Below are 13219 nucleotides of genomic sequence, written 5' to 3'. Positions count from 1 at the left end.
TGCTCTCAGCCAAGTTCCGTCTGACATCAGCAATGATATCCCTCGTTCCATGTCCTCTTCTGAATCTGGCTTGAATTTCTGGCAGTTCCCTGTCAATGTACTGCTGCAACCGCTTTTGAATGATCTTCGGCAAAATTTTACTTTTTTAGTGATATTAATGATTTTTTTCCATAATTTATGCATTCTGTTGGATCACGTTTCTTTGCAATGGGCACAAATACAGATTTCTTCCACTCAGTTGGCCAGGTAGCTGTCTTCCAAATTTCTTGGCATAGAAGAATGAGCACCTCCAGTGCTACATCTGTTTCTTGAAACATCTCAGTTGATATTCCACCAATTCCTGGAGCCTTGTTTTTCACCAAAGCCTCCCGTGTAATTTGGGCTTCTTCCTTCAGTACCATTGGTTCTTGATCATATGCTACCTCCTGAAATAGTTGAATGTCAACCAATTCTTTTTGGCACAGTGATTCTGTGTATTCTTTCCATCTGCTTTTGATGCTTCCTGAGTCATTCACTATTTTGCCCACAGAATCCTTTGAAATTGTAACTCGAGCCTTGAATTTTTCCTTCAGTTCTTCCAGCTTGAGAAATGCCAAGTGTGTTCTTCCCTCTTGGTTCCCTAACTCCAGGTCTTTTCACCTTTCATTATAATAGTTCACTTTGTCTTCACGAGCTGCCCTTTGAAATCTTCTGTTCAGCTCTTTTACTTCATCATTACTTCCATTCGCTTCAGCTACTCAGTGCTGAAGAGCAAGTTTCAGAGCCTCTTCTGACATCCATTTTGGTCTTTTCTTCTTTCCTGTCTTTTTAATGACTTTCTGCTTATGGCTTCTGCACTGAGCCCTTTTATATCACTCACTTTGGGGGAAGCCAGCCTCCATGTCTTCAGGACATTCAAGGACTCCAATAAAGAAGTCCATGTGGTGAGGAGCTCAGCCTCCTGTCAATAAGCAGTACTCGCTTGCTAAGCATGTTGAGTGAGCCACCTTCTGCAACCCAGTGAAGTGTTCAGTTGATTGCAGCCTTGGGTGACATCTTCTTAAAAAAATTTTTTTTTATTGTTGTAAGAATATAAATAATATTTTTCAAACTTTTTTCACATATATAATTCAGTGAGATCAATTACATCAATCATGTTGTGCTACCATCACCAACACCCTTTTTGGTCAACATCTTGACTACAGCCAAAGCTGCTCCTCAATTTCTAACCCACAGAAACTGCTGGGGATACCTAGGTGCCTTGGTGGCACAGTGGCTAAGCACTCGGCTGCTAACTGAAAAGTCTACAGTTCAAACCCAGCTACCACTCACTCCATGGGAGAAAGATGTGTCAGTCTGCTTCTGCAAAGATTTACAGCCTTGGAAACCTTATAGGGGAGTTTGGAACACACGCAATGGCAATTGTTTTGGGTTTTTCTTTTTTGGTTAATAGATAACTAGTACAGATTATTTTTTAGATAACTAGTACAGATTTTTTTGGCCATTTGTTTTCTTCTGGGAATTGAGTATTCATACTTTGCCTTTCTTCTTATTTAGTCATTCTTTTTTAAATTATGAACTCATTCTTTATATATGATATAGATATTATTTTATATATTGCAAATATTTTTCTCAGTTCATTGACTTTTTAAAAAAAAAAAAAAACTTTATTTGTGGTCTTTAAACCAGAAAACCAAACCTTTTGCCAATTTGACTCATGGTGACCCCATGTGTTACAGAGTAGAACTGTTCCATAGGATTTTCTTGGCTGTAATCTTTAAGTAAGCAGACTAGCAGGTCTTTCTCTCCCAGCACTGCTGGGTGGGTTCAAATTGCCAAACTTTAGGTTAATAGTTGAGCATGAATGGTTTGTGCCACCCAGGGATCTAATATAACCACATGGGTCCTTAAACATGAAAGAGGGAAGCACGTATTTAGTTTACATTAATTTAAAATTTTGTTTAGTTTAAAATGTAATTTCCCCCTTAATGTCTTTGGCATTCTGTATTTTATTTAATAAAAAGACTTTGACTACCTTAAGGTTATAAAAATACTCTCCTATATTTTATAGTGGTTTTTTCATAGAGTTTTTTACTATATAGGGAATTCATTTTTTGCATCATTTTACTTTCTCCCCAAATGGATAGCCAGTTATCCCTACTCTATTTACTGAATACTCCATTTTTCACAACCACTGATTTGAAATGCCACCTTTGTTTTATACTAAATTTGTATATATTCGGGGTATATCTCTAGACTATTTGGTTTCCTTGATCATTTTAACTAGTTCAGCCCCAGGGTCACACTTGCTAAATTCCTATAACTTTACACTATGTTTTAATGTTCTGTAGGGAAATTTTATGAATAGCAGCGGAACATTGTCTCATATAGTGCTGGCAGATGAGCCCCCCAGGTTGGAAGGCACTCAAAAGATGACTGGGAAAGAGCTGCCCCCTCAAAGTAGAGTCGACCTTAATGACATGGATGGAGTAAAGCTTTCGGGACCTTCATTTGCTCATGTGGCACGACTCAAAATGAGGAGAAACAGCTGCAAACATCCATTAATAATCAGAACCTGGAATGTACGAAGTATGAATCTAGGAAAATTGGAAATCACCAAAAATGAAATGGAATGCATAAACATCGATATCCTAGGCATTAGTGAGCTGAAATGGACTGGTATTGGCCATTTTGAATCGGACAATCATATAGTCTACTATGCTGGGAATGACAACTTGAAGACGAATGGTGTTGCATTCATTATCAAAAAGAACATTTCAAGATCTATCCTGAAGTACAATGCTGTCAAGTGATAGGAAAATATCCATATGCCTACAAGGAAGACCAGTTAATACGACTATTATTCAAATTTACGCACCAACCAGTAGGGCCAAAAATGAAGAAATAGAAGATTTTTATCAGCTGCTACAGTCTGAAATTGATCGAACATGCAATCAAGATGCATTGATATTGACTGGTGATTGGAATAGGAAAGTTGGAAACAAAGAAGAAGGATCAATATTTGGAAAATAAGGCCTTGGTGATAGAAACAATGCCAGAGATCAAATGATAGAATTTTGCAAGACCAACAAATTCTTCATTGCAAATACCTTCTTTCACGAACATAAACGGCAACTCTACACATGGACCTTGCCAGATGGAACACACAGAAATCAAATTGACTACATCTATGGAAGAGACGATGGAAAAGCTCAATATCATCAGTCAGAACAAGGCCAGGGGCCGACTGTGGAACAGACCATCAATTGCTGTTATGCAAGTTCAAGCTGAAACTGAAGAAAATCAGAGCAAGTCCACGAGAGCCAAAATATGACCTTGAGTATATCCCACCTGAATTTAGAAACCACCTCAAGAATAGATTTGACGCATTGAACACTAGTGACCGAAGGCCAGATGAGTTGTGGAATGACATCAAGGACATCATCCATGAAGAAAGCAAGAGATCACTGAAAAGACAGGAAAGAAAGAAAAGACCAAGATGGGTGTCAGAGGAGACTCTGAAACTTGCTCTTGAGCATCGAGCAGCTAAAGCAAAAGGAAGAATTGATGAAGTAAAAAAACTGAATGGAAGATTTCAATGGGCCTCTTGAGAAGACAAGGTAAAGTACTATAATGACATGTGCAAAGAGCTGGAGATGGAAAACCAAAAGGGAAGAACACGCTCGGTGTTTCTCAAGCTGAAAGAACTGAAGAAAATATTCAAGCCCCGAGTTGCAATAGTGAAGGATTCCATGGGGAAAATATTAAACGACGCAGGAAGCATCAAAAGAAGATGGAAGGAATACACAGAGTCATTATACCAAAAAGAATTAGTCGATATTCAACCATTTCAAGAGGTGGCATATGATCAAGAACCGATGGTACTGAAGGAAGAAGTCCAAGCTGCTCTGAAGGCATTGGCGAAAAACAAGCCTCCAGGAATTGATGGAATATCAATTGAGATGTTTCAACAAACAGATGCAGTGCTGGAGGTGCTTACTCGTCTATGCCAAGAAATATGGAAGACAGCTTCCTGGCCAGCTGACTGGAAGAGATCCATATTTATGCCTATTCCCAAGACAGGTGATCCAACCGAATGTGAAAATTATAGAACAATATCATTAATATCACACACAAGCAAAATTTTGCTGAGGATCATTCAAAAACGGCTGCCGTAATATATCGACAGGAAACTGCCAGAAATTCAAGCCAGTTTCAGAAGAGGACATGGATCCAGGGATATCATTGCTAATGTCAGATGGACCCTGGCTGAAAGCAGAGAATACCAGAAGGATGTTTACCTGTGTTTTATTGACTATGCAAAGGCATTCGACTGTGTGGATCATAACAAACAAACTATGGATAACACTGCAAAGAATGGGAATTCCAGAACACTTAATTGTGCTCATGAGGAACCTTTACATAGATCAAGAGGCAGTTGTTTGGACAGAACAAGGGAATACTGATTGGTTTAAAGTCAGGAAAGGTGTGCGTCAGGGTTGTATTCTTTCACCATACCTCTTTAATCTGTATACTGAACAAATAATATGAGAAGCTGGACTATATGAAGAAGAACAGGGCATCAGGATTGGAGGAAGACTTATTAACAACCTGCGTTATGCAGATGACACAACCTTGCTTGCTGAAAGTGAAGAGGACTTGAAGCACTTACTAATGAAGATCAAAGACCAGAGCCTTCAGTATGGATTACACCTCCACACAAAGAAAACAAAAATCCTCACAACTGGACCAATGAGCAACATCATGGTAAACGGAGAAAAGATTGAAGTTGTCAAGGATTTCATTTTACTTGGATCCACAGTCAAAGCCATGGAAGCAGCAGTCAAGAAATCAAAAGATGCATTGCATTGGGCAAATCTGCTGCAAAGGACCTGTTCAACGTGTTGAAGAACAAAGATGTCACCCTGAAGACTAAGGTGTGCCTGACCCAAGCCATGGTATTTTCAATCACCTCATATGCATGTGAAAGCTGGACAACGAATAAGGAAGACCAAAGAAGAGTTGATGCCTTTGAATTGTGGTGTTGGTGAAGAATATTGAATATACCATGGACCGCCAAAAGAACGAACAAATCTGTCTTGGAAGCAGTGCAGCCAGAATGCTCCTTGGACGCAAGGATGGCGAGACTGTGTCTTACATACTTTGGACATGTTGTCAGGAGGGATAAGTCCCTGGAGAAGGACATCATGTTTGGCAGAGTACAGGCCAGCGGAAAAGAGGAAGACCCTCAACGAGGTGGATTGACCCAGTGGCTGCAACAATGAGCTCAAGCATAACAATGATCGTAAGGATGGCGCAGGACCGGGCAATGTTTCATTCTGTTGTGCATAGGGTTGCTATGAGTCAGAACCGACTCGACGGCACCTAACAAAAACAACATAACAGAGAAAGTTATTCCCCCATTCATTTTTCTTCAGATTCAAATTGTCCTGGCTCTTCTGGCACATTTATTTATTTATTTATTATTAATTTTTATTGTGCTTTAAGTGGAAGTTTACAAATCAAGTCAGTCTCTGCTACAAAAATTTTTACACACCTTGCTATACACTCCTAATTGTTCTCCCCCTAATGAGACACCACACTCCTTCCCTCCACTTTCTCTCCTCGTGTCCATTCGTCCAGCTTCTGGCCCCCTCCACCCTCTCATCTCCCCTCTGGACAGGAGCTGTCCACATAGTCTCATATGTCTACTTGATCCAAGAAGCGCGTTCTTCACCAGTATCATTTTCCATCCCATATTCCAGTCCAATCCCTGTCTGAAGAGTTGGCCCCGGGAATGGTTCCTGTCTTGGGCTAACAGAAGGTCTGGGGACCATGACCTCTGGGGTCATTCTAGTCCCAGTCCAACCATTAAGTCTGGTCTTTTTATGAGAATTTGGGGTCTACATCCCACTGCTCTCCTGCTTTCTCAGGGGTTCTCTGTTGTGTAACCTGTGAGGGCAGTGATCGGTTGTGGCAGAGCACCATTTAGTTCTTCTGGTCTCAGGCTGATGTAGTCTCTGATTTCTGTGGTCCTTTCTGTCTCTTAGGCTCATAGTTACCTTGCATCTTTGGTGTTCTTCATTCAACCTTTCTCCAGGTGGGTTGAGACAAATTGATGCATCTTAAATGGCCACTTGCTAGCGTTTAAGACCCCAGACGCCACTCTCCAAAGTGGGATGCAGAATGTTTTCTTAATAGATTTTATTATGCCAATTGACTTAGATGTCCCTTGAAGCCATGGTCCCCAAACCCCCACCCCAGCTATGCTGGCCTCCGAAGTGCTCAGTTTATTCAGTAAACTTCTTTGCTTTTGGTTTAGTCCATTTGTGCTGACCTCTCCTGTATTGTGTGCTGTCTTTCCCTTCAACTAAAATAAAATTTATCTACTATCTAATTAGTGGAAAGCTGTCTCCCTCCCTCCCTCCCTCCCCCGTCATAACTATCAAAGAATATTTTCTTCTGTTTAAACTATTTATCCAGTTCTTATAATAGTGGTCTCATATAATATTTGTTCTTTTGCAACTGAATAATTTCACTCTGCATAAGGTCTTCCAGATTTCTCCATGTTATGAAATGTTTCATGGATTCATCATTGTTCTTTATCAATGCATAGTATTCCATTGTGTGAATATACCATAATTTATCCATTCGTCCGTTGATGGGTACCTGGGCTGCTTCAAAATATTTGCTGTTGTAAACGGTGCTACAGTGAACATGGGTGTGCATGTATCTGTTCATGTAAAGGCTCTTCTTTCTCTAGGATATATTCTGAGGAGTGGGATTGCTGGATCGTATGGTAATTCTATTTCTACTCTTCTAAGGATGCACCAAATAGATTTCCAAAGTGGTTATACCACTTTACATTCCCACCAGCAGTGTGTAAGTGTTCCTGTCTCTCCACAACCTCTCCAACATTTATTATTTTGTGTTTTTTGGATTAATGCCAGCTTGTTGGGGTGAAATGGAATTTCACTGTAGTTTTGATTTGCATTTCTCTAATGGCTAATGATCGTGAGCGTTTCCTCATGTATTTGTTAGCAGGCCAAATGTCTTCTTTAGTGAAGTACCTGTTCATATCCTTTGCCCATTTTTTAATTGGGTTATTTGTCTTTTTGTAGTTGAGTTTTTGGAGAATCATGTAGATTTTAGAGATCAGGCACCAGTCAGAAATGTCATAGCTAAAAACTTTTTCCCAGACTGCAGGTAGTCCTTTTACTCTTTTGGTGAAGTCTTTGGATGAGCACAGGTGTTTGATTTTTAGGAGTGCCCAGTTATCTGGTTTCTCATCTGCATTTTTAGTAATGTTTTATATACTGTTTATGCTCTGTTTTAGGGCTCCTGATGTTGTCCCTATTTTTTCTTCCATGATCTTTATCGTTTTAGATGCTGTGTTTGGGTCTTTGATCCATTTTGAGTTCGTTTTTGTGCATGGCGTGTGGTATGGGTCTTGTTTCATTTTTTTGCAGATGAATATCCAGTTATGCCAGCACTGTTTGTTAAAAAGATTGTCTTTTCCTCAATTAACTGACTTTGGGCCTTTGTCAAATATCAGCTGCTCATATGTGGATGGATTTATGTCTGGATTCTTAATTCTGTTCCATTGGTCTATGTATCTGTTGTTGGACCAGTACCAGGCTGTTTTAACTACTGTGGCAGTATAATAGGTTCTAAAATCAGGTAGAGTGAGGCCTCCCACTTTGTTCTTCTTTTTCAGTAATGCTTTATTTCTCTGGGATCTCTTGCCCTTCCATATGAAGTTGGTGATTTTTTTCTCCATCTTATTAAAAAATGTTGTTGGAATTTGGATCAGAATTGCATTGTATCTGTAGATGACTATTGGTAGAACAGACATTTTTACAATGTTAAGTCTTCCTATCCACGAGCAAGGTATGTTTTTTTGCGCTTACATAGGTCTCTTTTGGTTTCTTGCAGTAGTGTCCTGTAGTTTTCTTTGTATAGGTCTTTTACGTCTCTGGTAAGATTTATTCCCAAGTATTTTATCTTCTTGGGGGCTACTGTAAATGGTATTGATTTGTTGATTTCCTCTTCAATGTTCTTTTTTGTTGGTGTAGAGGGATCCAACTGATTTTTGTATGTTTATCTTGTATCCCGATACTCTGCTGAACTCTTCTATTAGTTTCAGTAGCTTCCTTGAGGATTCTTTAGGGTTTTCTGTGTATAAGATCATGTCATCTGCAAATAGAGATACTTTGACTTTTTCCTTGCCAATCTTGTTGCCCTTTATTTCTTTATATAGCCTAATTGCTCTGGCTAGGTCCTTCAGCACAATGTTGAATAAGAGTGGTGATAAAGGGCATTCTTGTCTGGTTCCCGTTCTCAAGGGGAGTGCTTTCAGGCTCTCCCCATTTAGGGTGATGCTGGCTGTTGGCTTTGTATAAATGCCCTTTATTATGTTGGGGAATTTTTCTTGTATTCCTATTTTGCTGAGAGTTTTTATTATGAATGGTTTTGAAGTTATCAAATGCCTTTTCTGCATCAATTGATAAAATCATGTGGTTCTTGTCTTTTGTTTTATTTATATGATGGATTACATTAATTATTTTTCTAATGTTGAACCATCCCTGCATACCTGGTATGAATCCCATTTGGTCATGGTGAATTACTTTTTGATGTGTTGTTGAATTTTGTTGGCTAGAATTTTGTTGAGGATTTTTGCATCTACGTTCATGAGGGATATAGGTCTGTAATTTTCTTTTTTTGTGGTGTCTTTACCTGGTTTTGGTATAAGGGATATGCTAGCTTCATAGAATGAGTTTGGGAGTATTCCATCCTTTTCCTTTAGTAGTTCCTTTAGTAGTAGTGATGTTAACTGTTCTCCGAAAGTTTGGTAGAACTCTGCAGTGAAGCCCTCAGGGCCAGGGCTTTTTTGTTGTTAGGAATTTTTTGATTATCTTTTCAATCTCTTCTTTTGTTATGGGTCTATTTAGTTGTTCTACCTCTGTTTGTGATAGTTTAGGTAGGTGGTGTGTTTCTAGGAATTCATCCCTTTCTTCTAGGTTTTAAAATTTGTTAAAGAGTACAATTTTTCGTAGTAATCTGATTCTTTTAATTTCAGTTGGGTCTGAAACTCATCTCATCTCATTTCTTATTCAGGTTATTTGCTTCCTCTCCTGTTTCTTTTGTCGGTCTGGCCAATGGTTTATCAATTTTGTTAATTTTTTCAAAGAACGAGCTTTTGGTCTTATTAACTCTTTCAACTGTTTTCCTGTTCTCTAATTCATTTAATTCTGCTCTAGTTTTTATTATTTGCTTTCTTCTAGTGCCTGAGGGTTTCTTTTGTTGCTCTCTATTTGTTCAAGTTGTAGGGATAGTTCTTTGATTTTGGCCCTTTCTTCTTTTTGTATGTGTTGCACATTTATTTTTCAAAAGAATTTTAGAGCCAGTCTGTCATCTTTTTTAACTTGTTGGGACTTTCATTGTATTAACTTTAAGAATTGTTTTGATAAAGCACTGTATCTTTAAAATATTGATTTTTCCCATCCATGACCATAATATAACCCTTAGGTCTTATTTTATGTCCTTTAATAAAGTTTTGTAGTTTTCTTTACATAGGTCTTATATTTTTTGTTAATCTCATCCTTAGATGTGCTACAGTTTTTGATGCCATTGTTAAAATAATTTTGTTTTCCATATGTTATTTTCTAATTGGTATTGTTGGTGTATAAGGAAGCAGTCACATATGAAATCTATTGATTTTAGAATTTTGATTTAATGTCTTATGAAGCTGTTTTATTAGCTTAATACTTATAATTCATTCTGTTCTACTCAGATTATCATTTCATCTGCAAATAACATTTCTTTTCTCTCTTCCTATTCAATATCTTCTTTTACTTGTCTTAATGCATTGACTAAGGACTCCAGCAAAATGTAAGCAATAGTTCTCTTAGTTATCTAGTGCTGCTTAAACAGAAATACCACAAGTGGAGGACTTTAAGAAACAAATAATTATTTTCTCACAGTCTAGTAGGCTAAAAGCCCAAATTCAGGGTGCCAGCTCAGGGAAGGCTCTCTCTCCCTGTCAGCTCTGGAGGAAGGTCCTTGTCATCAATCTTCCCCTGATCTAGGAGCTCCCCAGTGCAGGGACCTCAGGTCCAAAGGACGTGCACCCTCCTGGTTCTTCTTGCTTGATGGTAATGTTGTCCCCCCATCTCTCTGTTCACTTCTTTCTTTTATATCTCAAAAGAGATTGACTCAAGACACAACCTAATCTTGTAGACTGAGTCCTGCCTCATTAAAATAACTGTCTCTAAACGTGCCTCTTTAACATCATAGAGGTAGGATTTACCACACTTTTTTTTTTTTTTTAGGAAAATCATATCAGATGACCAAAATGTGGACAATCACACAATACTGGGAATCATGGCCTAGCCAAGTTGACACACATTTGGTTGTGGGGGCGGGGGGACACAACGGAATCCTCAACAATAGTTGTGATGAAGTTATTGACTTTATTATGATGCTTCTTCATATGATACTGAATATGCTACCTTCTGTGGGTTATAGTAGTTAACTTTCATCAAATTAATGAGGTTTCCTGCATTTTAGCCTATTATGGATTATTAGGAACAGATGTACTGTTTTGCTAAATGTTTTTTCAGCATTTGATATAAAAACCCAGTGCCTTTGATATACTCTTTTGTTTTTTCTTTTCTAATCTGACAATGTTGAGGAATACACCTTATTGGTCATGGGGTGTCATTCTTATAACTGAATGTCAAATGCATAATTCATTCTAGCATGTTTTGATCAAACTTCTAATATAAGTTGGTACTTAAAGCAGTTTATCATTCAGTTTATTGAAATATATTTGTACTCAATAGTAGGTAAATGTGCTATTTTTAGTGTAAGGATTTTATACACTAAAATCCAGCAGAATTTTATTTTTTATTATGTAAAGTCGTCTGATTTTATTATCAGATGCGAACAGTTCAATGTCTTAATATATATTTTTCATGCATTTTTATTAGCGTTCTAAGGAAAAGATATTTAGCTTGCCTGTCACAGCTCTAGAGTCAGACTAAAAAATGTGTGGAAACAACAGAGTAATACATTTGCCATATTTCCTTACTTGGGCCCTGCTTTTTTTCTCCTCTTACTTCGTGCCATATTTCCTTACTTGGGCCCTGCTTTTTTTCTCCCCTTACTTTGGAAGACGGGCTTTGGTGCCTCCAACTTGATTAGAAATTTATCTGTTGTAAATATTAGCTACTAATTTCACAGTTACTTACTCTCCTGGAGCCTCAATTATGTCATCCGCAATAATGGAAATTATAACACCACCACTTAGGCTGGGCAGATAAACCCTCAAAAAACACCCACACATTAACAGCTTCTATGTATTTTTAACAAGCAAAAGTAAGTTGTAAATAGCTATTAGTGGAGTGGAGCCCTGGTGGCATACTGCTTAAGTGTTCAGCTGCTAACCTAAAGGTTGGCAGTTTGAATCAATCGACCACTCCTTGGAAACCCTATGGGGAAGTTCTACTCCGTTGTATAGGGTCTCTATGAGTCAGACTCAACTCAGTGGCAATGAGTTTTTTGTTGTTGTTTTTGTTTGTTTTGTTAGTGGACTACAGCAAATGGGCTTCATTTGGTTCAGCTGTCAGATCTTCATGAACCCACATATTCTTGCCTCTTAAGTCCAATGGGTAAATGGGTGAGCCATGCCATTACAAAAATATATGTGAGGTTATGGTAAGCTGTTTTACAAGGAGGGTTAGTATAGAAGGCATATGAAAAGCTTTATCAGCAATTTGTGGCTCAAGGATTTCATGACTACATGACCCTGGGTTATATTACTCACCAGGACTTTAATAACCTATTTCCACTCATCTTGAAGTTGTTTTTTTGGTCTTCAGCCATCATCAACTACAGCTATTATTATTTTTACAATAAAAAAACAGAAATACTACTTTCTGACCCTTAAGTCTTATTGCATCTTATTACATATAAAACTTCTTCATGGAACTCCTCATAACTCTAGTTATGAAGAAACAAGGTATGTGTTATATGTGTTATAAATCCTAACCTCTATTCCCATTTGGGAATGAGTAGTCTTTGTTAATGAGACAGGATTAGTGTAGGGTGTGTCTTAAGTCAATGTCTTTTGAAATATAAGAGAGATTAAACAAGCAAGCTGAAGAAGCAAAAATGAGGGAAGAGAGATACCAAGCCACATGAAGACCACCCATGAGCAGAAGCTCAAAAGAGACAAGGACCTTCCTCCAGAACTGGCAGAAAAAGAAAGACTTCCCTAGAGCTGGCATCCTGAATTTAGACTTCTAGTATTCTAAACTGCGAGAAAATAAATTTCTGTTTGTTAAAGCCACCTATTTGCGGTATTTCTATAATAGCAGCACGAGATAACTAAGACAGAACTTGGTACCAGAAGAGTGGGCGCAGCTCTAACAAACACCTAAAATATGGAAGTGGTTTTGGAATTGGGTAATGGGCAGAGGCTGAAAGAGTTTTGAAGTGCCTAATAGTAAAAGTGGAAACCCTGGTGCCATAGTGGTTAAGTGCTACAGCTGCTGACCAAAGGGTCAGCAGTTCGGATCCACCAGGCGCTCCTTGGAAACTCTATGGGGCAGTTCTACTCTGTCCTATAGGGTTGCTATGAGTCAGAATTGACTCGATGTCACTGGGTTTGGTTTTGGTTAACAGTAAAAGCCTGGATTGCCTTGAATATACCGTTGGTAGAATTACGGCTGTCAAAAGCAATTCTGATGAGGACTCAGAAGGAAGTGAGGAAAGCTGTAGAGAAATTCTTTGTCATCTTAGAGAATACATATGGTGCTACAACAGAACGCTGCTAGAAATGTGAATTTTAAATGTGCTTCTGGTGAGGCATTAAAAGAAAGTGATGAACATGTGATTGGTCAATGGAGGAAGGGTGATGCTTTTACGTAGTGGCAAAGAATTTGTCTGAATTATGTTCAAATGTTTGGTGGAAGGTAGAACTTATAAGTGATGAACTTGGCTATATGGTTGATGAGATTTCTAAGCAAGATCTTAAAGGGGCCACATGGTTTCTCCTTGACACTTAAAGTAAAATGTGAGAGGAAAGAGATGGACTTAAAAATGAACTGTGCAAAATGAAAACAGAACTTAAAGATTTGGAAAATTCTGTTGTACAAACTAAGGACGTGTCCTAGAATGCTCACCAGGGATGTAGCTACAGTATTTTCTGTTAAAGAGATTAAGCCTGTGGCTGATG

This window comes from Elephas maximus, chromosome 2 (assembly GCF_024166365.1).
Source record: "Elephas maximus indicus isolate mEleMax1 chromosome 2, mEleMax1 primary haplotype, whole genome shotgun sequence".
Lineage (NCBI taxonomy): Eukaryota > Metazoa > Chordata > Mammalia > Proboscidea > Elephantidae > Elephas > Elephas maximus.
Note: the sequence above shows the minus strand (reverse complement) of the source record.